Genomic DNA, 25874 nt, shown 5'->3' on the forward strand with positions numbered 1-25874 from the left:
TCCTGGAGGGGCTCAATGAGTCTTTTTGTAAACAATTGCCCTTAGGCTTAGTTTGAGGTTTTTCTCCTTAGGACAACTTTAATTTCAATTTATATATCTAACTTTTAATCTATTTGCCTTTTCCTTAATTATCTCTCATGTTTATGACTTCTTAGACTTGTACATTCGAGATTTTAGGAATTAATTTTTAGATCGGGATAGATATTTTAAGATCGGTTATATCGAAACTTAATGTGTTGATTTATATCATACATGTTAAGAATCAGGCCTTGGACCCAGTTATATCTGGGATTTTAAATATTTTAAATTTAGTTCGTGTTAGGTTTATTGACATCTCGAGCTCTTAGAAAAGCCATCGAATATTCAATTCTGCTGACTTCTAAGTTTTGGACCTAGTTATATCCAGGGTTTTAAGTGATTTAAACTTAGTTTGTGCTAGGTTTATTGACATCTCGAGCTCTTAAAAAGCTATCAAATAATCAATTTTCCAAGCTTCTAATTTTTTGACAATCCAAAATAGTTTTGTACCTGGTTGTGTCCAGGATTTTAAATGATTTATACTTATCCAGCGATCTTATTCTGGTCCACTTCGGGTTATATGCCCCCCAAGGAACTAGAGTGTAGAGACCTTCTTGGTTGCTTTTACAAACATTAACACACGAGATAATACAACCTTATAAAGAAAAAATTATTTAAAACCATTTCAACAAGAAAAATCATTTAATAATCCATCTGTTATTTAACTAAGTGGCTTTTATATTTAAGCCTTACATGGATGACTGTATTATTGATAATACTTTTTTAAGTGCATGGCGTTCCAAGTCCGTGGGATTGTTTCTCCACTAAGCTGAGCTAACTTGAAAGTTCCCTCATGCAAAAATTCCATGATCTGATATTGTCCTTCCCAGTTCGGGCCTAAAACATCGTCCTTGGGATCCTTGTTTGCCAAAAAGACCCTTCGGAGAACCAGGTCGCCCAATCCAAAACTACGTCTCTTGACTTTAGAATTAAAGTAACGAGTGATTTTATGTTGGTAATATGCGAGTTGTAACTGTGAATCCTCTCGTTTCTCATCAATCAGGTCGAGAGACGCGTTAAGTAGCTCATCATTCCGCTCCTGGCTTAATGTCCTTAGTCTGTGCGTGGCTACCATAGCTTCAACGGGAAGGACGGCCTCACTTCCGAAGGTTAAGGAGAAAGGAGTGTGTCCTGTGGAGGTCCTGTGGGAAGTTTGGTATGCCCAAAGTACTTGCGGGAGCTGCTCAAGCCAGACTCATTTGGCCTCATATAACCTTTTTTTAAGGCTCGCCTTTAGGGTCTTATTCACAACCTCGACCTGTCCATTGGCATGTGGATATGCTACCAAAGAAAAACTCTTAATAACGTCGTACTTTTCACAGAAGTCGGTGAAGAAATCAGTGTCGAACTGGTCCCATTATCTGACACGATCTTTTTAAGAAGCCAAAATCGACATACAATGTTCTTCACCACAAAGTCCAGGACTCTCTTTGAAGTGATGGTTACCAAAGGCTCGGCCTCTACCCACTTCGTGAAATAATCAATTTCTACCACCGCATAACAAACTCCTCCCTTTCCCATAGGTAAGGATCCTATTAGATCAATTCCCCGGAATGCAAATGGCCATGGGGATGAGATCATCATTAGCTCGACTGGAGCAACTCAGGAGACTGCAGCGAAGTACTAGCTTTTCTTGCATTTATGAACATGGGAGATGGAATCTTTCGGTAAAGTGGCCCAAAAATAGCCCTGCCTTAATATCTTTAAGGCTAGGTTTTATCCCCCAACATGATCTCCACAAAACCCTTCATGCACCTCTTACAGAATGGTTTTAGCCTCCTCAAGCAGAACACACCGTAGGAGAGGCAGTGAATGACCACGTCGGTATAATGAACCATCCACTATCACATACCTCGCAGCTTGATAGAGTATTTTTCTCACGTCCTTTCTTTCCTCAGGTAGCCTTCCCGTTGTAAGGTATTCCACTATGGGGGTCATCCAGGTTGGCCTCGTGTCGATCATTTCGACCTCTACCATTTTTTATGTCACTCTCGGACTCTCTAAGATTTCCATTGGTACTACATTCAAAGTCTCAGCTTCCTTGGTGGTGGCAAGCCTTGCCAAAGCGTCAGCATTAGAGTTCTGGTCACGAGGTATCTGTTCAACAGTACTATACTCAAAGTCTGATAGCTCCCCCTTCACCTTAGCCAAGTAAGCTACCATCTTGGTACCACGAGCTTGATACTCCCCCAACACCTAATTGACCACGAGCTGGGAATCGCTATAGCACTGGACGACCTTTGCTTTCAGCTCCTTTGCCACTCTAAGTCTGGCTAGCAAGGTCTCATATTCGGCTTCATTGTTAGATGCTTTGAATCTGAATCTCAGAGCTATATGGAATCGATGACCTTCTGGAGAGGTCAATATGATCCCAACTCTGGATCCATTCTCGTTCGATGAGTCGTCTATGAATATTTTCCAGAACTCCTGCACCATTTCCTTCAAAAGCTTCTCTTGAAATCTAGTGCATTCAGCCACAAAATCAGCAAGGGCCTGGCTTTTGATCGATTTCCGTGGTACGTACAGTATCTCGAACTAGTTGAGTTCAACCGCCAATTTTAAAAGACGTCCTGACGTTTCAGGTTTTTGCAATACCTGCCTTAGAGGTCGGTCGGTCATGATGTGGATTGAATGGGACTAGAAATATGGTATGAGCTTCCTGGAAGCTAATATTAGGCATAATGCTATCTTTTCTATCAGTGGATACCATGATTCCGCTCCGAGAAGTCTCTTACTTATATAATACATCGGTTTTTGAGTGTTGTCTTCTTCCCGAACTAACACGGCAATGACTGCATTTTCTGTCACCGCCAAATAAAGGAACAAGGATTCTTCAGACATAGGCTTAGACAATACTGGGGGCTCAACCAAGTGCATTTTTAGGTCGAGGAATGCCTGCTCGTACTCCTCAATCCATTCAAATTTCTTGTTTCCTCTGAGAAAGTTGTAGAACGGCAAGCACTTGTCCATGGATTTTGAAATAGATCGGTTCAGGGATGCCACCTTTCCAGTCAGGCTTTGAACTTCTTTACGCGAGCTAGGCTAAGGCATTTCCAATAATGATCTAATTTTATCTGGGTTCGCCTCTATCCCCCTTGTATTGACTATGAATCCCAAAAATTTTCCCAACGCCACTCTAAAAGTACATTTCTAAAAATTTAGCCTCATATTATACCTCCTCAAGATCTCAAAACATTCAATTAGATCGAATACATGGTTATTGCCAGTCTTGGACTTGACTTGCAAATCGTTGACATACACTTCCATATTTTTCTCGATCTGACTAATGAACATTCTGTTAACTAACCGTTGGTAGGTAGCTCCGGCATTCTTCAGCCCGAAGGGCATAACTTTGTAGTAATATACATTAGTTGGAGTCATAAAGCTAGTATGCTCTTGGTCCGCATGATTCATCGCGATCTGGTTATATCCAGAATACGCATCCATGAAGGACATGAGCTTGTGTCCTGCAGTGGCATCTACCAACTGATCAATCCTCGGCAGTGGAAAGAAATCTTTAGGACAAGATTTATTCAGGTCAGAGAAATCGATGCAGGTCCTCCACTTTTCGTTTGGCTTTGAGACCAGGATAGGATTCGTGACCCAGATCGGATATTTTACTTCTCGAATAAACCCACACTTTAATAGCCGAGCCACTTCTTCGTCCAGTGCTTCAGCTCGGACTGTTCCTAAACGTCTCTGTTTCTGAGATTTTGCAGGCATGTTTTTGTCCAAATTTAGAGTGTGCATGATCACACTCGGGCTTATTCCCACCATATCTTCATGGGACCAGGCGAAAACATCTAGATTCCCTTGTAAAAATTGAACCAGCTCCTTTTTCCTATCATCACCAATATTTTTCCCAATCTTAATGACTCTTGAAGCATCTTTGGGATCTATGTTTCCTTCCTCAAGCTCCTCAATATCTTGGAGCTCTGATCTGTCCTCGCCTATTTGTGGGTCGATATCATCACTTGGGATGACGTCACTATCCTTTGTTTCTTAAGGTTCTTCTGTCCTCCAGGCAACTTCCACTTCCTGGGACTCCTCACCTCCGTCACTTATGGCCATTGCTTGCTGCCTGGGTTGTGATTTTCCCTTCATAGAAATGTTATAGCATTCCCTGGCCACGAGTTGATCGCCTTTGAAAGTGCATATTCTCGCAGATGATGGGAATTTGATTGCTAGGTGGTAGATAGAGGTTATTGCTTCAAACGCCATCAATGAAGGTCAGCCCAAAATCACATTGTACGCGGCTGGACAATCGATGACCACGAACTCAAGCAACTTGGAAACAATTCGTGGACCTTCACCCGATGTTACCACGAATTTGATTGTTCCGATGGCAACTGACCCTTCACCAGAAAATCCACATAGAATCATTGAGGTTTCCTTCAGCTCGGTTACAGACAATCCCATTTTTTCTAAGGTGGACCGAAAAAGTAGATTCATAGAGCTTCCATTGTCTACTAGCATCCTCCGAACTCTTCGATTGGTGAGCTGAACTGTTATGACCAGTGGATCGTTATGTGGGAACTAGACATGGCTGGCATCTTCCTCCATAAAAATGATTGGTTGTTTTTCCAATCGTTGCTACTTTGATAACTGTTGTTCCTGGATGAACTCCACTCTGTTATGGGACTTCAGTTTGTTGATATACCTCCTCTGGGCACCTCTACTCGTACCTGCCAGATGAGGTCCTCCCGAAATAGTGGCTATATCTCCTCCTGTTATCGGAGGAGGATTGTCCTGATTCATCTGAGCTTCGACTTGATTCATTGGAGCTTCAGGAGCTGACGAAGGGTTTTGTCTAGCTGGCTGACTGGGAGTCGCTCGATTCTGGGCGTACTGGGCCAAAGGTCCTACCCTTATGAGAGTCTCGATCTCATCCTTTAGCTGTCTACAATCATCAGTGTTATGACCGTTATCATTGTGGAATCGGCAAAACTTCAAAGGATCTCTCTTCGCTCTTTGGTTTTTTAGCGGTTTTGGCTTCTTCCATTGAAGGCGAGTAGAATTAGCTAAGAAGATGCATTCTCTAGTATCCGTTAGATCGGTATATGTTGTGTAGACCAGTTTAAATTTCTCCACGAACTTGTTTTTCTTTGCTCTGCTCTAGTCGCCCTCACCATTTCCCTTTCTCTCATTATTTCCCCCTTGTTTATTTTGGGCAATGGTTTGAGCCGTAGTTGCAACATCTATTACCGTTCCAATGGGCTAGACAGGGACTTGGCTGGTACCTATGATGAAAGCTCGCGCCTCTTCCAGGTTAACCCACCTTTCGGCTCGTTTCAAGAACTCATCCACGGTATTAACTCCTTTCCTCTGTAGCTCTTGCCACAGGTCGCCTGCGAACGACCCAGATTTTCAAGACTCGATAATGCGGAAATATAAATATTTTCATTCAACAAAATGTCTCAAAACCCGTGTAAAAAAATCTTTTTTTTTAAAAGTTATCTGGCCATACTTAACATTTAATTACAAACATATTTTATAAAGAGTAGAGTGAGCCTAGTTTAGGAAAATTACACAACATTTCCAAAAATTAAAACGACTTCTCTAAAGGTCGGTCCACATGTACATTTGCAAGGTAGACTCCAATGCTCACTGCTCTGCCTTGCCCTTATTCTTACCTTCAACATGAAACAACTAGGTAAGCAAAAACGCTTAGTAAGTTCAACTTTAAAATAAAAGCATGCAGAGAATTATGGTTCTGAATCCATCCGGACCCTACACAATCAATTTCAAGAACACAAAAGCATCCTGGAAAACTTATGGTCATGCCTGATAACCAATGACAAATTATTTTATATAGACAGATAAATTCCTGCACTTAGAAAATCCCAGAACAAGCAGATATATTATATCACAACTATTTCATATCAACAAATAAATCCCTGCATTTAGAAAATCCCAGAGCAAGCAGATATAATATATCACAATATAATTTGAGACCAATGCTCGACAACTTCCAACAATTCGAGCATAACACGCCCTCCAACATAAATGCTAATCTGTAAGGGAGATCTGAGTCTCAATACTAAGATCTAGCCAATAAATATCCCCATCAAGGGTAACTATCGCGTTACCTAGGGCATCACTATTTATCCAAGAGTAAATCCCTCACACGGGCAACGATCAAGTTACCTATGGTATCACTACTTATCCAAGAGTGTAATCGGAGTTACACGATTGTATAGAGACTTCTATGTTAATCAGTGGTGCTGGTGATCAGTTGCCCCTAGGGTGTTCAGCCTCACTCAAACTTGGCAACCCCTAGTATCTCTAGGCACTCTCACTGAATGTCCAATATTCACAACTACTATTCGGGAATAACTTATCAGAGCACTTGCTCGGGTTCTAACCGTTCACTGATTAAGTAAGCATGAGGGCCCCTAGGTCCCATTCATTTTGGCGCCCCTAGGTTTAACCAGAAATCCTCACCTCTTGGCCACTCGTCGCTATAATGAATCGTACATAATAAAATCAAGCAGTGTGACGGGCATCAACCATCTAGGATATGACAGATATCTACCGTTCATATTTTCTAAATTAGCACCCACTAGACTAACATCACTAAGAAATTTTCTATGATAGTGTATATATGTGCATGTGTCTCTATACTAACATACGATACAATAGTCGTGTCATGTTGTAGCCACACAATAGAAGTTGACTTACTTGGAGTCCTTAGCTGTCAGTAGCATTTCACCGTCCAATATATAGTTCAGTTATGCTTTAGCCAATACTGTAATTATCCATACAGTATAGTCGGATTAATTATGGCGCTTCATAATTCATTATTATTATTTTGGGCAGTTTGGTCATTTTAAAAATTATTTGTAAGGATTAATGATCCTTATTTGGTTTTAAACCCATTAAGGAAATTCATACAAATATATTTGAGACTAAACCCTAAGTCTCGGGGAGATCTATCCTATGGTCTCGACATCTAGGCTCGGGTATCACAATAGTATTTTCCCACAATCCGCTAAAAATCTTATTCTTTAAAGGTAATGATATTAACCCGTACTTTTAACAAGTCGGTTAAATATATAGAAAATTTTAGCCGGTATTAGATCCAAAAAATACTAATTAAATTCCTTAATTATTTTTTTCAAGAAAATAACTCTTAATTTTCCTTTTATTTTTCTTATGGTTTTAATCTCTAAAAATTGTTTTAAGAAAATAGCTTAATTTACCTTAATTAGGAAAATCGTTAAAAATTTCTCATCTTGACTAGTTAATTTTCCGAAATCAAATAATCAAGTTTACTTACAAGAAGCATAATTTACTTAATTATTTTCTCAAAATATAAGGTTTTAAACCCTCCTTTAATTTATTAACTTAATAATAAATTAAATCTTTTATTTTTAAAAAGAATAAAGAAGTTTTGTAATAAAAATAATTCACACTAAAATCAAAGTGGTATTTTAGGTCAAAATATGTTCTCAAGATATAGGAAGTTTTTATCTTGCAATAAGCAAACTTTCACTTTTTACCTTAAGTTCCAAAATCTCATTTTTACACTAAGTGTGAAAACCCTATTTTTCACATTTTTAACTACATACTTTGTTAGTTCATACCTTGAAATTTACTTACCCAATAGTTACCAAAATTTTCCAATTCCATTTTTGGTATGCTGTTTAGATCTTTGTTAAATCTTAGGTGAAAAGAAACATTTTTTATTGGTGAAATTATTTTCCAACAATGAGGTAAAAATAACATTATTTTCAAGTCCTTAGTTTTTCAAAACTTTGACACTTAATAACTTTTAAACCGTTTAGTATTTTCTTACTAAATTTTACAGTGGAATACTAGATTATGCCAATAATATGTCCACCAAAATTTAGAAAAAACGGGGTTAATTTGCCCTATACAGTGGCTGTCCAAACTTGATCCCGAAATTAAGAATACGAAAAAACAGTTTTTTACCTAAACTTTGAAATAGCGCAACTCACTCATTTTTAAACATTTTTTAGTGTTTCAAAAGCTCAATTTCATGTAATCAATCTCAACAACATAACAGTACAATTAAATTTTACAAAATCAATATACAGTGAATGCGTTACCCCTTGGAAGTCACAGCTCAAAACTTGTATTTTGTTTTAGGGTTCTCACCAAAACCCTTAGGGATTTTGGTCCCTATTTTCAATAATCAACACACAAGCATCATAAAAATTATAGAGTAACTACCATAGCCTTATTACATCACCAATAAGAATCTTTAAGCAATAAATATACAAAATAATGCTTAAAAATAAAAACCATACAATAACAACCATAAAAAGTAAACTTTTTACCTCTTGTTGTTCATGCTTAAGGTTTGGATCTTTCTACTAGATTTGGCTCCTTCAAAACCCTTTCAAAACCTTAACCAACTCCCCCAACAACATAGATAGTTAGCTTTTTAAAAACTTATGGTTAAAACTTTACATAGTCAAGTTTTTTGAAACTTTACCTTAGGGAAACCCTTTCTAGACCAAAGCTTAGCTTCCAAGCATTCTTAGTTCTCTTGAGGTTGAAGATGGAGAGAAAACTTGAGAGAGAGTTTTCAAAAAAGATGAGAGAGATTGTGAGAGAGAGGGGGTCGGATTTGGGGGGTTAGAAGGGTTTAGACTACTCTAAAATATTATAAAACACTTGAGTGTTTCACTATCCACTTGCCATTAACCCGAATATTTAAAATGGGATTTACAACTTAATTAATTTTGTTCACACCATTTAAAACCTCACATGGCCAGCCACCTCTTTCTATTTATGCATTTATATTATTTCTTTTATAAAGGTTAATAAACATTTCCTATGAAGAAAAATCCAAATTGACTTTCTATAACCTTTTTCACTCATAATAAAGTTATAATTATATCTTTTTTAAAAGAAAAGAAAAATAAAATAAAACTTAACACATAATAATTAAATTAAATGTCTCTCATATTTTATTTAATTAATCACACAATAAAACTTAACCTGAGGTTCATTCATGGAATAAAATTCCCCAATTCGGTAAAATTAAGCATTTAACACCAAATGCCCTAAAATTTCCATTTTCTCTTAGGTTTATTATTCTTTACCAAACTTTAATTTTTATGAATGTATTTTATGCCCAAAATATATTTGCCATAGTTTTTCATTTTATAGGGTTTTTGTGTCGGTCCAAGACCGAAAATCTTATCTTGACTTTTAAACACAAAATTCATAATTTAGCTAGCAATAGCTCATGGAAATAAATTCCAAACAAATAAAATATTATTTAAAATAATATTCTTAATTCGGGGAAAAAAAATCCCGACCTGAGTCATTTAAAGGTACCTGAAACGCAGGACGTTACATCGCCTCCAACAAGAATTCACGTCCTCATTGTCATGAGCTTGGAGCTTTCGTCGGCATCTCTAGCTCACACATCAACATTGGCAAACCTACTTATATATGCTTTCAACGGTTCACTGGGCTACTGATTTAAAATAGCCAAAGAGTCTGCCTTAATCCGAGCTACCTGGGAAGCCCTGAATGCTCTATTAAAATCAGTGGAAAAACTCTTCCACGAGCTGATTGAATGCCTCTTGTATTATTTGAACCATTGCCTAGCTAACCCAATTAGAGTCGAGGGGAATATAAGGCACCTCAGCTCGAGCCCGATGTTGTGGGCCATCATTATGGTGTTGAACAGCCCTAGGTGATCAGACGGATCCCCATCTCCGTCAAACTTTGAAAAATGTGGCATCTTGAAACCCACTGGATATGCAGTCACCGCAATATTCAGGGAAAAAAGTTTGAGCTCATCCTCTGAGTCACACTCATCTTTCTCTTTTTCCGATAAAAGCTTCTTCATTAGCTGATCCATCTGGCTAGCCTTTCGAGGGTTTGGTCCCTGGTTCCTGCATTATTCTGGGGCTGTTCAACAGCTCCTGTCCTATCGTACGTGTTTGGTGGGTTGTTGTCCCTCCAAGTTCAGGCTTGGTTTTATGAGACATTCCTGTTATCACGTACTTCGGAAGGATCTCCCCCTTGACAAGTGTAACTGACTCCTTCATTTTGGGCTGAATTTCTTCTTTGTGAATTCAGGCAATCTCACAGATCAGGCTGTGTATCGTATCGAGGACTTTGTACCGAACTTAGATGGTTTCTCAGATCACCCTTGGACCGACCACTTTGATGACTTTCAGTCCAATAACTTCCATTTGTGAAGCTTACTACTCATGGTTGAGGCCGAGGATCTGGATTATCGACACGTGTTCACGAGACATAGGTATGGGCAGATGGAGGAGGATTTCTCCTGTTTTCTCCATAAGCAGGAATGTCCCGCACATGACGAGGCGGTGTCGGATTTCTAATGGGTGATGGGGAATGCCTAACTAGCGAGGCAATTCTTTTCCCATCAGGGCAAACTAAATTAGCCCGTGCATGTCCCCCCCCCCCCCCCCCCCCCCCCGCCCATCATTTCTAGCTCTCTACGCCTGGCAATCCGATCGTGACGCAGGAAGGTTGGCTAGAACATTTTGTCTTTGTGAGCCTATTTTAGCTCTTCTCCGTGGATTGCCATGGGTACCTGGAGGTGCTGGGAAAGGAGGTACCGAACTTGGGGTTGCAGTCCTAACTGACCGACTGACTTGCTGATGTCGTCTCCAAGGGCCACTAGGATGAGCATTTTGGCGGTCTCGCGCCGTAGGCACAGAGCTTGTGCTGGCAATTCTGACTGACCAACTTCATTTGGATCGGCTATTTTTGTGAGACTTATGAGATTCACTTTGCCTCTTTCCGACATTATTGTCTGTTGCAAGAGGGGGTAACTAAGCCAAAACCTACTCAATTTTCCCGTTTGACATGGCAAGATGGCTTCTTAATTGCATGTTTTCCAACTCCACCACAGTCAAGTAGTTTGGGTTTGGATTCTGTGGCAATGACATCGAACTCCCAGTATCGTTGTGGCCCACCGGTTGCTTTCTCGGTCGTTTCTCAACTTCAGGGTCATGCTCATTTGAAACAGCAGTATGATGGGCCCCCTGCCCACCAGGTTCTTCCATCTCATTGTCGTGCATTGAGCGAGTGACCACCATGATGAGATTTGATTGGGATTTTGGTGAAAGCACTAATATCTCCTCTCAATGAAAGCACTAAACTATTGACGTGGTTTTTCACCAACATTGAATTAAGAAAATAACAATGATGAATTAGTGCTTGATAATAAACTGAAATAAGAAATTAACTCTCAAGAACACAGATCTTTTTACGTGGTTCAGTGGTTAAAATCCACCTAGTCCACGAGTCTATATTATTAATGTTTTCCTCTCTCTATTTTGGCAGAGTTTTAGTATTACAGAATAATCGTCCTTCTTCCTATCCAATATTCTCAGTATTTATAGAGAAATTCCTTGGATAGGTTTGGGTAACTGCATGAGTCAATCACGAATTTACATATTTATTACATTTAATATGAAATATTCCCATGTATACTAGGATATGATCTGATCACGAAATAAATGGTCTCCTAATATCTCGGACATTAAATATTACAGACTGGCCATAAATGATTGTATAAAATACTCGGGTCTTTGGGGATTCGCGGATTCACCATATGCTCGAGTTACCATGAACTGGATATGTCTCCGAGCTCGTACTATGGAGGTCGTGCCGTATGAATATCATAAGCTTGCGCTTCGCAACTTATGCATTCCTAGCTCGTATAACCATCGTGGAAATCGTGCTGTCCACGTGGATGATATATGGATTCCTTGACTATTTCTTCTATGTATTTATTTGCCAGCTGTATCCGAGCTGAGTGAAAGACTCGTGCTGAAATTAGGGTATGCATATATATTTCAAAATTTTAACATTTAAATAAATAAATATATTTTCAAAATTTCATAATTAATTCCAAATTAATTATTCAACCTCAATTATCATATAATTGTATAATTGACCCGAAGAATAAAATTCTTCTCAAATTTCCAATTACAGTTTTACCCTTGTATTAACTCGTATCTTGATAAGGTGTTGATAGAGCCACCCTGAGAACCTATGGACCAATAGTTTCAAGCTCCAATAAATATTGGATTATTAATCAAAGCTCTTTGATTAAATAATTATATTTATTAATCTCATGATTATTCCACTATAATTATGAGATTGAACTCTTGATAATTATAGACAGATATTTATAGAGTACTTTATTAAAGAATAAAGTGTCCATTGATATAATCATTACATACAGTGTTAATACTCTATTAATGTTTCATAATAAAAAAGAAATAAAATTACCGTTTTAATCTTTTAACTATATCTAGCTCCTAGTGTACCATTGACTTTAATAGTGAAGGTTGTGTCACAACAAGTTTACGACGTGAGCGCTCATAACCTTTTCAGTCCCAAAAGTCAACCCAATATGGAACCATTATTCAATCTATAAGAAGGTATAGATTCCATATCTGTTAAACTATGTCCCCAGCCATATACATCATCGAGTCCCTAAAACAATTGCTCTTAGCCTGATCATTCTGACAAACCTTAACGCATGAATCAAAGGATTAGATGACATATATAGGAGTTCATAGTAACCTCATGATTAAGATTATCGTGTATATGATCATCATTTGATGTGTTGGTTAATACTACGAAACAGTGTTTAAACAAGTATTGACAAATCACATTTGGTCTAGCTCTATATATCACTATATATATAGTACATTCACTAAAGTGTCCTACTACACTAGTGACCCGGATCTAGGTCACTTGTATTCATAATACTAGTGAACCGTACTAGCAATAATTAATGTAAAGATTCCAAAACTGTATTTTATTTCGAAATGTTTCAAGTTCATTATCTCAATCTCGATCCTCTCATACCAATATGAGATTAAGACCACATAGATGAACTTTGAAATTTTTTGATATTTACTTAATATTATCAACATAATATCGGATAAAATCTATATATATAATAATTCAATTCAATTATTTATTTTATTTAAAATATTTATCAACTACAGTTGCTTTAAGGCACTATTCCCAACAAAGACTTGGGGGCAAATGTTGTCTGTGTTTTCTCTGAGTGAGATGTGGCACACTTTAAGAGTGATTAGGGTTCCACGGAAGTTGGTAAAGTCTCCTATAACCTATTTTGGGCTCCATGGGCTGTAAACCAATCCTTCACCACATTTAACAACCACTAGAGGAGTACATCTTCCTAGAAGCATCACTCCCCAAGGACCCTGTTAGAGGATGGTGCTCCAAGTCTTGCTACAAGACCATCTCCTCCCTGATCACCTCTTTTGAGTATGTGAGGACCTTCCTCAGGACTAGGAGAATGATAGCCAGGTGTTAAGCACAATAACCCTGGACCACAAACAACTTTCTGACACCTATTGTCACATGAATCGTGGTGTCGAGTCTGTACAAATGACAAAATGAATGTCCCACGACGTCGCATGACATGGAGAAATGTGCAGCTACCACTCTTACAGTGTAATGCCCCAGTTATCCCACGACAGTTACAGTGAACGATGAACCATGAGTTTAACTCGCTACACGAGTTTTTTTGGTTAAAAACGTGCTTCTAGGTGTTATTAATAGGCTAAGGTGGAAAACCAATCAAAAGGAAATGATATATTTTATTTAAAACATAAAACTATTCATGGGCCCATCAAAACATTTACAAGTTATTTACAACTCAAAATGGTCATTATAGTTTCAAATTTACAACCCGCTGACCTAAGCAGCAAAAAAAGGGTAAACCCCCTAGTTCCTCTGAGAACTCCTTGGCCGTGGTGGTCAAGTGGCCGCATATGTACACAACACCACCTAAGTTCTTCACTCAAGGCTGGGTGAGCTTTTCTTTCCCTTTACCTGCACCACATAGCACCCATGAGCCAAAGCCCAGCAAGAAAGCACAATATTGCATGAATATAATATCAACAATGATCATAATAATCATTCAAGACTCTCAGTCCAAAATAAAGGAGAGACAGTTGAAAAGTCACTAAGGTGGGTTCCATTCCCTGTAGCCATGTGACGATAGGGTCACCTGGGCTTTACAAATAAGTGATCTTTTCACTAGCTTATCAAGATAGGTGTTTGATGAACTAGTCACCGATATAACCTACCGCATGACCATAGAGTCATAACCATGGGATTCCGCTCCCTAGCCACGTGACAAGCAGTCACCTAGGCCTTAAGCCCTGGCTCTGAGTAACTAGTCCTAGACTAGTCAAGCGCTTATAATTTTCATTGACCTTAGGATCGGTCCAGCATTAATGCTCCTAGAGTCATTCAACGCTGATATTGATTAGATCTAATCTTTTATCGGCCCTGCGTTCATGACGCTTATGCCGTTTCTGACTCTTAGGTCAGTAATACGCGACCAGTGCCGACCCTGGCTAGTCAGTTCCATACACAAATAAGCAAGCTTTGCTAAGCATTTAATATGTAATCAATGTCCACATTTAACAAGCTACATGCCTCTACAATAACCCTGCATGTCACATATAGGGTGTAGTTTTCTTACCTCTGGTTTGAGCGAGAATTACTATAAGAACGACCCTTGAGAACGATCAACCTTTTAATTCCTTGATGGTCACCTGGTCATAACCAAATATGGAATTCCTTCAATAAAATGAATAACTAAGGTTCCCGAACCAAAACCTAGCCTCCGAGACATTGAATCCTACTAAACCAGGTAGTAGGATCGATCCCGAGGCCTAAGGCTTGACTCCCCAAGCCAAAAACCCATTTCTGGCCCAAATGCCACTAAAGGCCACGGCCCGCCCCTCAAACAGTGGCGGCCTCCCTTCACCTCCCAGCACAGGTCGTGGCCCACCCTAGCCATGCCGCGACCCTTCGACCTTGAAGCTTCCTCCTCCCATTTTCCTAAGCTTAAGCCGCGGCACTCCAGAACAGAGCCGCGGCCCCACCTGAAACTCAGTCAAAAACCATGTTTTCCTCCCTTTGAATTCAATCTAAAACCTCATTAAAACTCCCCCAACATCAACAAGATAAGCCCCCAATTGCTACCATAACTTACCCACCATACAAGCATCAAAACCCAAGTGAACTTCCTCCAAAAACTTCCATTAATTCCCTACTTAACACCTTAGATTTCATAACTGAAAACCATAAGAAAAACAGAGCATAACTAAGGTTTCATGGATAGATTCTTACCTCAAGCTGGATTTAAGTCCTCTTCAATGGTTGAACTAAAGTCCTAAGCCCAAAGTTTTGATTCCTTAGCTTAGTTCATCAAATTGGGGTCAAAACTCCAAAGGAAGCTAGATGAAGATGATGAATGTGAGGAGCAAGAACAACACTCTATTTTGGTTCTATTTTCTACAGCCTTCCGCCCATATACCAATCCTAGGGGTAGAAAGACAAAAATGCCCCTAGGTCAAATAAAAGTTTCCAAAGACTCCCATGGGAAAAACCTTCCTTTTCCACCTATTTCGCAAATCATAATTAACACCCTTCAATTCCCGCTATTCTCGATATTCTCAAATACTAATAATTCATATCATGTTACCCTTTAATTCCCGGTAATGCTCTAATCACCGAAACACCCCGAGACTCACCCCAAGCCTCGAGCTTAAGCCTGTTATGACCAAACCGATAGTTAATATTCAAAGATCATCTCATGCCGAATAGCTCGAACAAATCCACATTATAATGGGGCCTCAACAATATTTCGACGACATGCATACAAATATACAATTACGCCCTCAACGGGCCAATTTACCAAAACACCCCTATGATGAAATATGGATCCACATGCATGCATTTAACATCATATTATAATATAATTCACATAAACATGCATATAATAGTTTTATGGCACAATAAATCAATTATGGCCCTCCCGACCTACTAATATGACCATTAAACCACATTAGAGATTGCAGGGCATTACAACTATCCCCTCCTTACAGGAATTTCGTCCTAAAAAATTAACTGAACAGCTCGGGATATTGATTCTACATATCTGACTCCAGCTCCTAGGTCGCTTCCTCGACCTTGCTGTTCCTCCACAACACCTTAACCAAAGGTATCATCTTATTCCTGAGGACCTTGTCCTTTCTGTCAAGTATCTGGACTGGTTGCTCCTCAAAGGAGAGATCTGCCTTAAGCTCCAGATCTTCATACCTCAAAATATGATTCACATCATATACATACCTCCGAAGAGCTAAAACATGAAACACATTATGCACAACTGACAACTCCGGAGGCAAGGCCAACCTGTAAGCCACTTGACCAACCCTCTCTAGGATCTCAAATTGACCTACAAACCTAGGGCTCAGCTTGCCCTTCTTCCCAAACCTTCTCACCCCTTTCCATGGCGAGACTCTAAGGAAGACATAGTCTCCCACTTGGAACTCCACATTCCTATGCTTGGGATCTTCATAGCTCTTTTGTATACTTTGAGAAGCGACCATCCGAGCTCTAATCTTCACAATGCCCTCACTGGTCCTCTGAACTGCCTCAGGTACCAAGTATCTCCTTTCACCTATCTCATCCCAATGAATGGGAGATCTGCACTTCCTACCATACAGCATCTCATAAGGTGCAACCGAATGGTAGACTGATAACTGTTGTTGTAGGAAAACTCTATCAAAGGTAGATACTTACTCAAAGATCCACCAAAGTCCAACACACATGCCTGCAGCATGTCTTCCAATATCTGGATCGTCCTTTGTAGAGTCCAAGAACTTTACTTAGCTAGTTAGATAGTAGTATTATAGTATTTATAGCATTATCTTTGTAACTGTGGATTTTTGGTTCAGACCGGGAATTATTTGGACACTCATAGTAGTACTTGTAGATTTTCTAAGTTTAACCTATAGTTTAAGAATATTAATGTTAACCTAAGGTTTGATTATATGACTGATATTAAGGATAATATTTATTATACTATAAGGTTTAGATAAGGACCAATAGGATTTTAAGCACATGTTATGTATGGATGATTAAGGATTAAGTATTTTGAGGATCAAATTTAATAAGGGTAAAAGTTTGAATGCTATTAGGTCAGTCAGCAGCTTTGAATACGTTGAGGGCTTAGTCAAGGTTGTTTACTCCATTCAAACTTAGCTAAAAATTTGTAATTTCGTGTTTAATTAATCAGCGTGTGCCGATATATCGCAGCACGTAGATACGGAAAACACGAGATGATGCACGACAGCCTCGGGCATACTGGCCCAGGCGATATATCGCCTACAGGGGGCGATATATCGCCTCCTTCAGTATATTTTGAAACATTTTAAATTTGTTTTCCATTCAGCCATTCAATCTCTTGATAAGTCCAACATCTTTTTGAACGAGTCTTCAGCTTCTGCTGAACGATTATTCAAATTATTTTCACCTAAAAAGCTATTATTTTCATTCAAGTAAAATTAAGATCCTTTCATTCCTAAACTCTATAAATAGGACCTAGTACCCAGCCATTATTCACCTTTTGCTCTAAGTTCAGAGGCTGCAAGTGCTAAGTGAGTGTGAGACTGTAAACACCTGGGTTGGGGAATCATAAGCTTATCAAACACTTTGGGAAGTAAGGTTTTATAGTATTTCGGTTTGAGGTGTAGATTGGTCTTACAAGTCTTCAAGGTAACCCAAAAACTCTAGTTCATTTCTGTACTTGTTCTTTTAAGTTCTCATAGTCTTCTACTCAGCCTCTAACCTTAATTTTTATTTTGGTTAGGAAATCTAAGCTCTTGAGTAAAAAGGTTTTGGTAAGTATGTTTCTCAATGGTTTAGTCCTTCCATTCCTTTCATTTCTTTTTCTTCAAATCAACTCACCCTGTTATATATGGTTTTAGGAGTGTTCCAAAAGTCCCAACGCTGTCCTCTTATCGCGGTAACTTTGGTAAGGAAAATAGGATAGAAATGCATATGTTATATGTTCTATATGTTATCTTATGTTTCTTATGTTATGATAAGTGTTATGATATATATGTTTGTAGGCTTGGGCATATGACCCATATGACTAACAAGACCCCAAATAGATTATGGGCATATGACCTACTTAGCTAGTAGGACCCCACTAATCTCATGGGCATATGACTTGTTTAGTCTATGGGACCCCAAGTAATAATGGCCATTATAGTATGTGTATGTAATAAAGTGTTATGTTAAGTTTTTATGTTTCTTATGAAATTATGTATATGAACTATGTGTTAGATTTTTCCTTGCTGGGCATTAGGCTCATTCCTTTTTGTTAATATGTGCAAGAAAATAGCTATAGTGGCGGTGAGATTCATGGATGCTTGGGAGAATGTGTATCGATGGTGAATGGAGTCAAGGAGTCGAGAGTTCGATTTTCGAGGATGTAGTCTTGTTTTACCTTTTTATGGTTTTACATGTATTTTTCCGCACTTTCTATGTAACTCCTTTTCACTTTAAATTATGTTTTGTGTTAAAGACAATGGGATCCCATATCCTACTTATTTTATGAAAGTAACTCTTATTTGTACAAGTTTCCAATAAAGTTATGGTATTTTCGCAAATGTAAGTTTTTGTATGTATAGTTTCATTAATGGTCCAAAAGTCTAGAGTAGTGGGTCATTACAGTTGGTATCAGAGCAATGATTCCTTCGCATGAAATTCTCCTCGATACACACATTCAAAAGCTCTGAATCTGACCGCCAAGTAAGTATTTAAGTTATGGTTATTTTTGCTTATATGTATAGCTAACAACTTTAGTGTTTATGTTTTCAGTTAAGTATGAACGGAGCATTAAGCAAAGAGGATATCCGAGCCATTAAGGCTTTAAAAAGAATAAGGGAACCAAGGAACACCGTAGGAACACTAGAGAAAATCACTCGGAGATTGATCTTGTTCCACAAAGAGATAGGTCACCTTCAAGAGTCTAAGCAAATCATGATGAGAGCTGCAGAACAATGTCCTAGTAATTAGGCTTTTAAAAGATTTTCCTTCAGTAATTTCAACTTTAGAAGAAATATGGGAGACTATAAATAATGATGATGACTTACAAGTAGCCCTAAGATATTATTCTCTCATACTTAAGTTCACCTATGATTTAGAGTTTCAATTCACTAATGAGCAACAACATAGGATCTTCTTGAATCTTCCCCGAGGAAATTTTGAGGCTCCAGACAATGATGATTATGAGGAGATAGATGACGATATGCTAGATGAAGGATCTGATGTAGAAGATCCCGATTTTTAGAATAGTTAGTTTTCATTGTTTATTTTATTTATTTCTTTGTTTTATGATTGTAATAAGTGAAAAACTTTTTCCAAATGAATAACATGTTGTTTTATTTTCATGTATGAGTTCGATTTTATTTTTTTGCAATCATAATAAATAATAAATAAAATGAATAATGACTAAGTTCGGTGAGGGTGGATACAAATCAATGAACCAAGTTTCCTTATTGAGAGTTAGGGGGCCGTAGTAGTGGGAACGATTTTACTGATCCCAGCCCTCCCTCAATATGGTTAACTTTGGAACAAAGATAAGTTTCGAGCTTGAGAATTAAGTCATATAGGATGATTAGAAACACATTTAGAAAATAAAGATGACTTGTTTTTCTAAGTATAGAAACCCACTCTAAAATAAATAAAGACTTATATAACTTTTCATAAGAAGTCATAATAAATAGGTCCGAGATATGTTTGTTTTAGAATAAGTTTTTGCCTTAGAGCCTATTAGGGTAAAGTTCTAACATGTTCTCGATTGTTAGAACTTTTGGTGAAGATGTCGCTCCGAAGATCTGCACGCACCAACAGAAACACCTCCAACGCTGTTCCAACGACCAATGATGCCCCTCCAGTTTGCAGAAGAGGAGTGCGTGCTACTACTAGCCGCAACGCGCCAGCACCGCAAATGGCCCTAGCACCCCAACAAGTTGGTCCATATGGGGGATGGCCAGTGACGAACTACGCGCCATATCCAGTATCGAACATGGAGCCAGTGTGTGAGAGGTTCTGCAAGCAGCACGCTCCAAACTTCGAAGGGGCTACAGACCCCTTTGAGGCAGAAGAGTGGCTAAGGAACGTGGAGCCGATTCTGACGCACATGAATCTCAGTAATGCGGACTGCATATCCTGCGTCTCGTCAATACTCAAGAAGGATGCCAGAATATGGTGGGACTTAGTTCAGCAGACTAACGATGTCGCCACCATGATATGGACAAGATTTGTGGAGCTGTTCCACAAGAAATATTAGACCTTGGCAGTCATCGCTAATGGTAGTAGAATATGCTTGTCAGTTCGACAGATTAGCCAAGTTCGCACCAGGAGTTGGTTCCAACTAACTTTATGAGGATGACCAAGTTCGTTAGAGGACTTAGACCAAAGATGGAATTAGGGGTTAAGCTAGCAAACCCGGGAAATACTACCTATGGCAATGTTCTAGAAACGGTAATAGAAGTAAAAAGGAATCAAATGAATGTTAGTAAGGAGAAGAGGGATTAAACGATGGTTCCAGACCAAAGTCTTTTCCTTGACCCAGGGAGGAACTCATGCTAGTAACAAGCATTTACAGGTCAGATCCTATCCTCGATAGTATATGCTCTAGTATCGCTTGATTTGGTAGCAATATACTCGTATATCTCGTTAGGAATGATAGAAAAACTAGACAAACCTTGTGAATTTAGAACTAGGTTTGTAACCGAGTTGCCTTCGGGCAAAGTAGTTCTATCATCACGGATAGTACGAGGTGTACCGATCAAGATTGAGGACAAAGAACTAGAAGGAGACCTGATAGAGCTAGTGATCAAGGACTTCAACATAATACTAGGCATGGACTGGCTAGCACGGCATGGTGCAATGATCGACTGCAAACACAAGAAGGTGATGTTCGAGACTCCTGACGGCCAGAAACTATGCTTCATGGGACAAGCTTCAGGATTGCGCACCCCATTAGTATCATCTCTCAAAGCTCAACGAATGATGGAGAAAGGATGTCAAGTGTTCTTAGCCAGCATCACGAATGTGGAGAAGGAGACATCACTTAAGGTTGGAGATGTTTGAGTTATACAAGAATTTCCAGAAGTATTTCCCGATGACTTGCCAGGATTTCCGCCAAATCGAGAAATACACTTCATGATAGAATTAGTACCAGGCACCGAGCCTATCTCTAAGGCACCATACCGGATGGCACCTATGGAACTCAAGGAGTTAAAGACACAGCTACAAGAACTCCTAGACTTGGGTTTTATTAGGCCAAGCCATTCACCATGGGGAGCTCCGGTACTATTCGTGAAGAAGAAGGACAAAAGTATGCGGATGTGCATAGACTATCGTGAGCTGAACAAAGTAACGATTAAGAACAAGTACCCGCTACCTCGGATCGACGATTTGTTTGATCAACTCTGAGGCGCGACTGTATTTTCAAAGATCGATTTATGGTCCGGGTATCATCACCTCAAGGTAAAGGGAGAAGATATTCCTAAGACAGCCTTTAGGACTCGTTATGGACATTACGAGTTCTTGGTTATATCTTTTGGTCTTACTAACGCGCCAGTTGCATTTATGGACTTAATGAATAGGGTCTTCAAAGACTACTTGGATAAATTTGTCGTTTTGTTCATCGACGACATTTTAATTTACTCCAAGGATGAAGTAGAGCACGAGGAACATTTGAGGTTGATTTTGACGCGATTGAAGGAGCATCAACTCTACGCAAAGTTCAAGAAATGCGAGTTTTGGCTTTCACAAGTGGCGTTCCTCGGGCATATTATATCGAAAGATGGAGTTGCAGTAGATCCATCAAAGGTAGAGGCCGGGAAGGATTGGCCTAGACCAAAGAACGCATCAGAAGTAAGAAGCTTCTTAGGGCTAGCAGGTTATTATTGGAAGTTTGTAGAGGGCTTTTCTAAGATAGCCACTCCGCTCACCAACCTGACCCGGAAGCAACAAAAGTTTAACTGGAACGATAAGTGTGAAGAAAGCTTCCAGTTGCTTAAAGATAAGCTTTGCTCAACACCAGTACTCAGTGCACCAACACCCAACGATAAGTTCGTTGTCTACTGCGATGCATCAAAGCTAGGATTGGGATGCGTGCTGATGCAAAATGACAAGGTGATAGCCTATGCCTCACGTCAGTTAAAGGAGTATGAGCAACGCTATCCAACTCACGATATGGAGTTGGCAGCAGTGGTCTTTGCGTTAAAAATCTGGCGCCATTATCTTTACGGAGAACGGTGCGAGATTTATACGGACCACAATAGTTTAAAATACTTCTTTACGCAGAAGGAGCTCAACATGAGGCAGCGCAGGTGGTTGGAGTTAGTAAAGGATTACGACTGGGAAATCCTATACCACCCGGGAAAGGCGAACGTAGTTGCCGATGCACTTAGTAGGAAGAGTTATGGGAATTTATCAGCCTTATCCGGAATAGAAAATCCGTTACAGCAGGAGCTGATCAGTGCCGGAATAGAAGTAGTTATAGGCAAGCTGGCTAACTTGTCTATCCAATCGAATCTGCTAGAGAACATACGGATTGGTCAGAGACACGATGACTCGCTAGCAGCACATATGGATGCAGTCAGAGAAGGCAAGACTACAGATTTCTCAATATCTAGCCAAGGCTTATTGAGATATAAGGATCGGGTATGCGTGGCAAATGATCAAAGTGTTAAGAAGACAATTCTGGAAGAAGCATACAGCACCCCGTACTCAGTTCATCCAGGGTCTACCAAGATGACTCACGACATCAAGGCAATCTATTGGTGGCCAAGGATGAAGAAGGACATAGCGGAGTATGTATCTAAGTGTCTGGTATGCCAGCAAGTGAAAGCGGAGCATCAACGCCCTGCAAGTTTATTGCAACCGCTTAGCGTACCAGAATGGAAGTGGGACGACATAGCCATGGACTTCATGACGGGTCTACCAAAGACGAATAAGCAGCATGATTCCGCTTGGATAGTAATAGATAGACTAACCAAGTCGGTTCATTTCCTGTCTGTTAGAACTTCATACACGGCAGACCAATATGCAGATATCTACATCCAAGAGATAGTACGATTGCATGGAGTCCCTAATACGATAGTGTCGAATAGAGGATCGGTGTTTACGTCAAGATTTTGGAGAAGTTTACAACAAGCTATGAGTACTAAGTTAAGTATTAGTACAGCTTTTCATCCTCAGACAGATGGGCAGTCTGAGCGTACGATTCAGATTTTAGAGGATATGCTACGAGCGTGTGTACTTGATTTCGGAGGATCATGGAACAAGTACTTGCCGCTGATCGAGTTCTCGTACAACAACAGCTACCAGTCAACGATCGGGATGGCACCTTATGAGTAGCTGTATGGAAGAAGGTGTCGATCACCGTTGCACTGGGACGAGGTAGGAGAAAGGCAGCTTCTAGGGCCCGAAGCTGTTAGACAAGCTCAAGAAGCAGTAGCGCTTATTAGATAGCGTATGCTTGCTGCTCAAAGCCGTCAGAAAAGCTATGCGGATGCCAAGCGACGCGATGTGGAATTCCAAGTTGGAGATCAAGTCTTCCTGAAGATATCTCCTATGAAAGGTGTCAAGCGGTTTGGGAAGAAAGGCAAGCTTAGTCCCCGATTCATAGGTCCTTTTTAGAAATTGGACAAAGTGGGACCAGTTGCGTATAGACTAGCCCTACCACCAGCACTAGCCGATAGTCACAACGTGTTCCACATCTCGATGTTATGCAAATATGTGTCAGACCCATCTCACGTCCTCAAGTACGATACAATAGCACTCCAGAAAGACTTGAGTTACGAGGAACGACCGGTTTGCATCCTAGATAGAGGGATGAAGCAGTTACGGTCCAAGAGCATTCCTATAGTCAAAGTCCTATGGAGTAATAGTTCTGAACGAGAGGAAATGTGGGAGTTGGAGGAGGACATGCAAGGCCGGTATCTGGAATTATTTGGTAAGTAAATTTCGAGGACGAAATTCTTTTTAGTAGGGGAGAATTGTAGAGTCCAAGAACTTTACTTAGCTAGTTAGATAGTAGTATTATAGTATTTATAGCATTATCTTTGTAACTGTGGATTTTTGGTTCAGACCGGGAATTATTTGGACACTCATAGTAGTACTTGTAGATTTTCTAAGTTTAACCTATAGTTTAAGAATATTAACATTAACCTAAGGTTTGATTATATGACTGATATTAAGGATAATATTTATTATACTATAAGGTTTAGATAAGGACCAATAGGATTTTAAGCACATGTTATGTATGGATGATTAAGGATTAAGTATTTTGAGGATTAAATTTAATAAGGGTAAAAGATAGAATGCTATTAGGTCAGTCAGCAGCTTTGAATACGTTGAGGGCTTAGTCAAGGCTGTTTACTCCATTCAAACTTAGCTAAAAATTTGTAATTTCGTGTTTAATTAATCAGCGTGTGACGATATATCGCAGCTATAGGGGGCGATATATCGCAGCACATAGATACGAAAAACACGAGACGATGCACGACAGCCTCGGGCATACTGGCCCAGGCGATATATCGCCTACAGGGGGCGATATATCGCCTCCTTCAGTATATTTTGAAACATTTTGAATTTGTTTTCCATTCAGCCATTCAATCTCTTGATAAGTCCAACATCTTTTTGAACGAGTCTTCAGCCTCTGCTGAACGATTATTCAAATTATTTTCACCTAAAAAGCTATTATTTTTATTCAAGTAAACTTAAGATCCTTTCATTCCTAAACTCTATAAATAGGACCTAGTACCCAGCCATTATTCACCTTTTGCTCTAAGTTCAGAGGCTGCAAGTGCTAAGTGAGTGTGAGACTGTAAACACCTGGGTTGGGGAATCATAAGCTTATCAAACACTTTGGGAAGTAAGGTTTTATAGTATTTCGGTTTGAGGTGTAGATTGGTCTTACAAGTCTTCAAGGTAACCCAAAAACTCTAGTTCATTTCTGTACTTGTTCTTTTAAGTTCTCATAGTCTTCTACTCAGCCTCTAACCTTAATTTTTATTTTGGTTAGGAAATCTAAGCTCTTGAGTAAAAAGGTTTTGGTAAGTATGTTTCTCAATCGTTTAGTCCTTCCATTCCTTTCATTTCTTTTTCTTCAAATCAACTCACCCTGTTATATATGGTTTTAGGAGTGTTCCAAAAGTCCCAACGCTGTCCTCTTATCCCGGTAACTTTGGTAAGGAAAATAGGATAGAAATGCATATGTTATATGTTCTATATGTTATCTTATGTTTCTTATGTTATGATAAGTGTTATGATATATATGTTTGTAGGCTTGGGCATATGACCCATATGACTAACAAGACCCCAAATAGATTATGGGCATATGACCTACTTAGCTAGTAGGACCCCACTAATCTCATGGGCATATGACTTGTTTAGTCTATGGGACCCCAAGTAATAATGGCCATTATAGTATGTGTATGTAATAAAGTGTTATGTTAAGTTTTTATGTTTCTTATGAAATTATGTATATGAACTATGTGTTAGATTTTTCCTTGTTGGGCATTAGGCTCATTCCTTTTTGTTAATATGTGCAAGAAAATAGCTATAGTGGCGGTGGGATTCATGGATGCTTGGGAGAATGTGTATCGATGGTGAATGGAGTCAAGGAGTCGAGAGTTCGATTTTCGAGGATGTAGTCTTGTTTTACCTTTTTATGGTTTTACATGTATTTTTCCGCACTTTCTATGTAACTTCTTTTCACTTTAAATTATGTTTTGTGTTAAAGACAATGGGATCCCATATCCTACTTATTTTATGAAAGTAACTCTTATTTGTACAAGTTTCCAATAAAGTTATGGTATTTTCGCAAATGTAAGTTTTTGTATGTATAGTTTCATTAATGGTCCAAAAGTCTAGAGTAGTGGGTCATTACATCCTCTCAG

The sequence above is a fragment of the Humulus lupulus genome, chromosome 3, assembly GCF_963169125.1.
Source record: "Humulus lupulus chromosome 3, drHumLupu1.1, whole genome shotgun sequence".
In the NCBI taxonomy this organism is placed as follows: domain Eukaryota; kingdom Viridiplantae; phylum Streptophyta; class Magnoliopsida; order Rosales; family Cannabaceae; genus Humulus; species Humulus lupulus.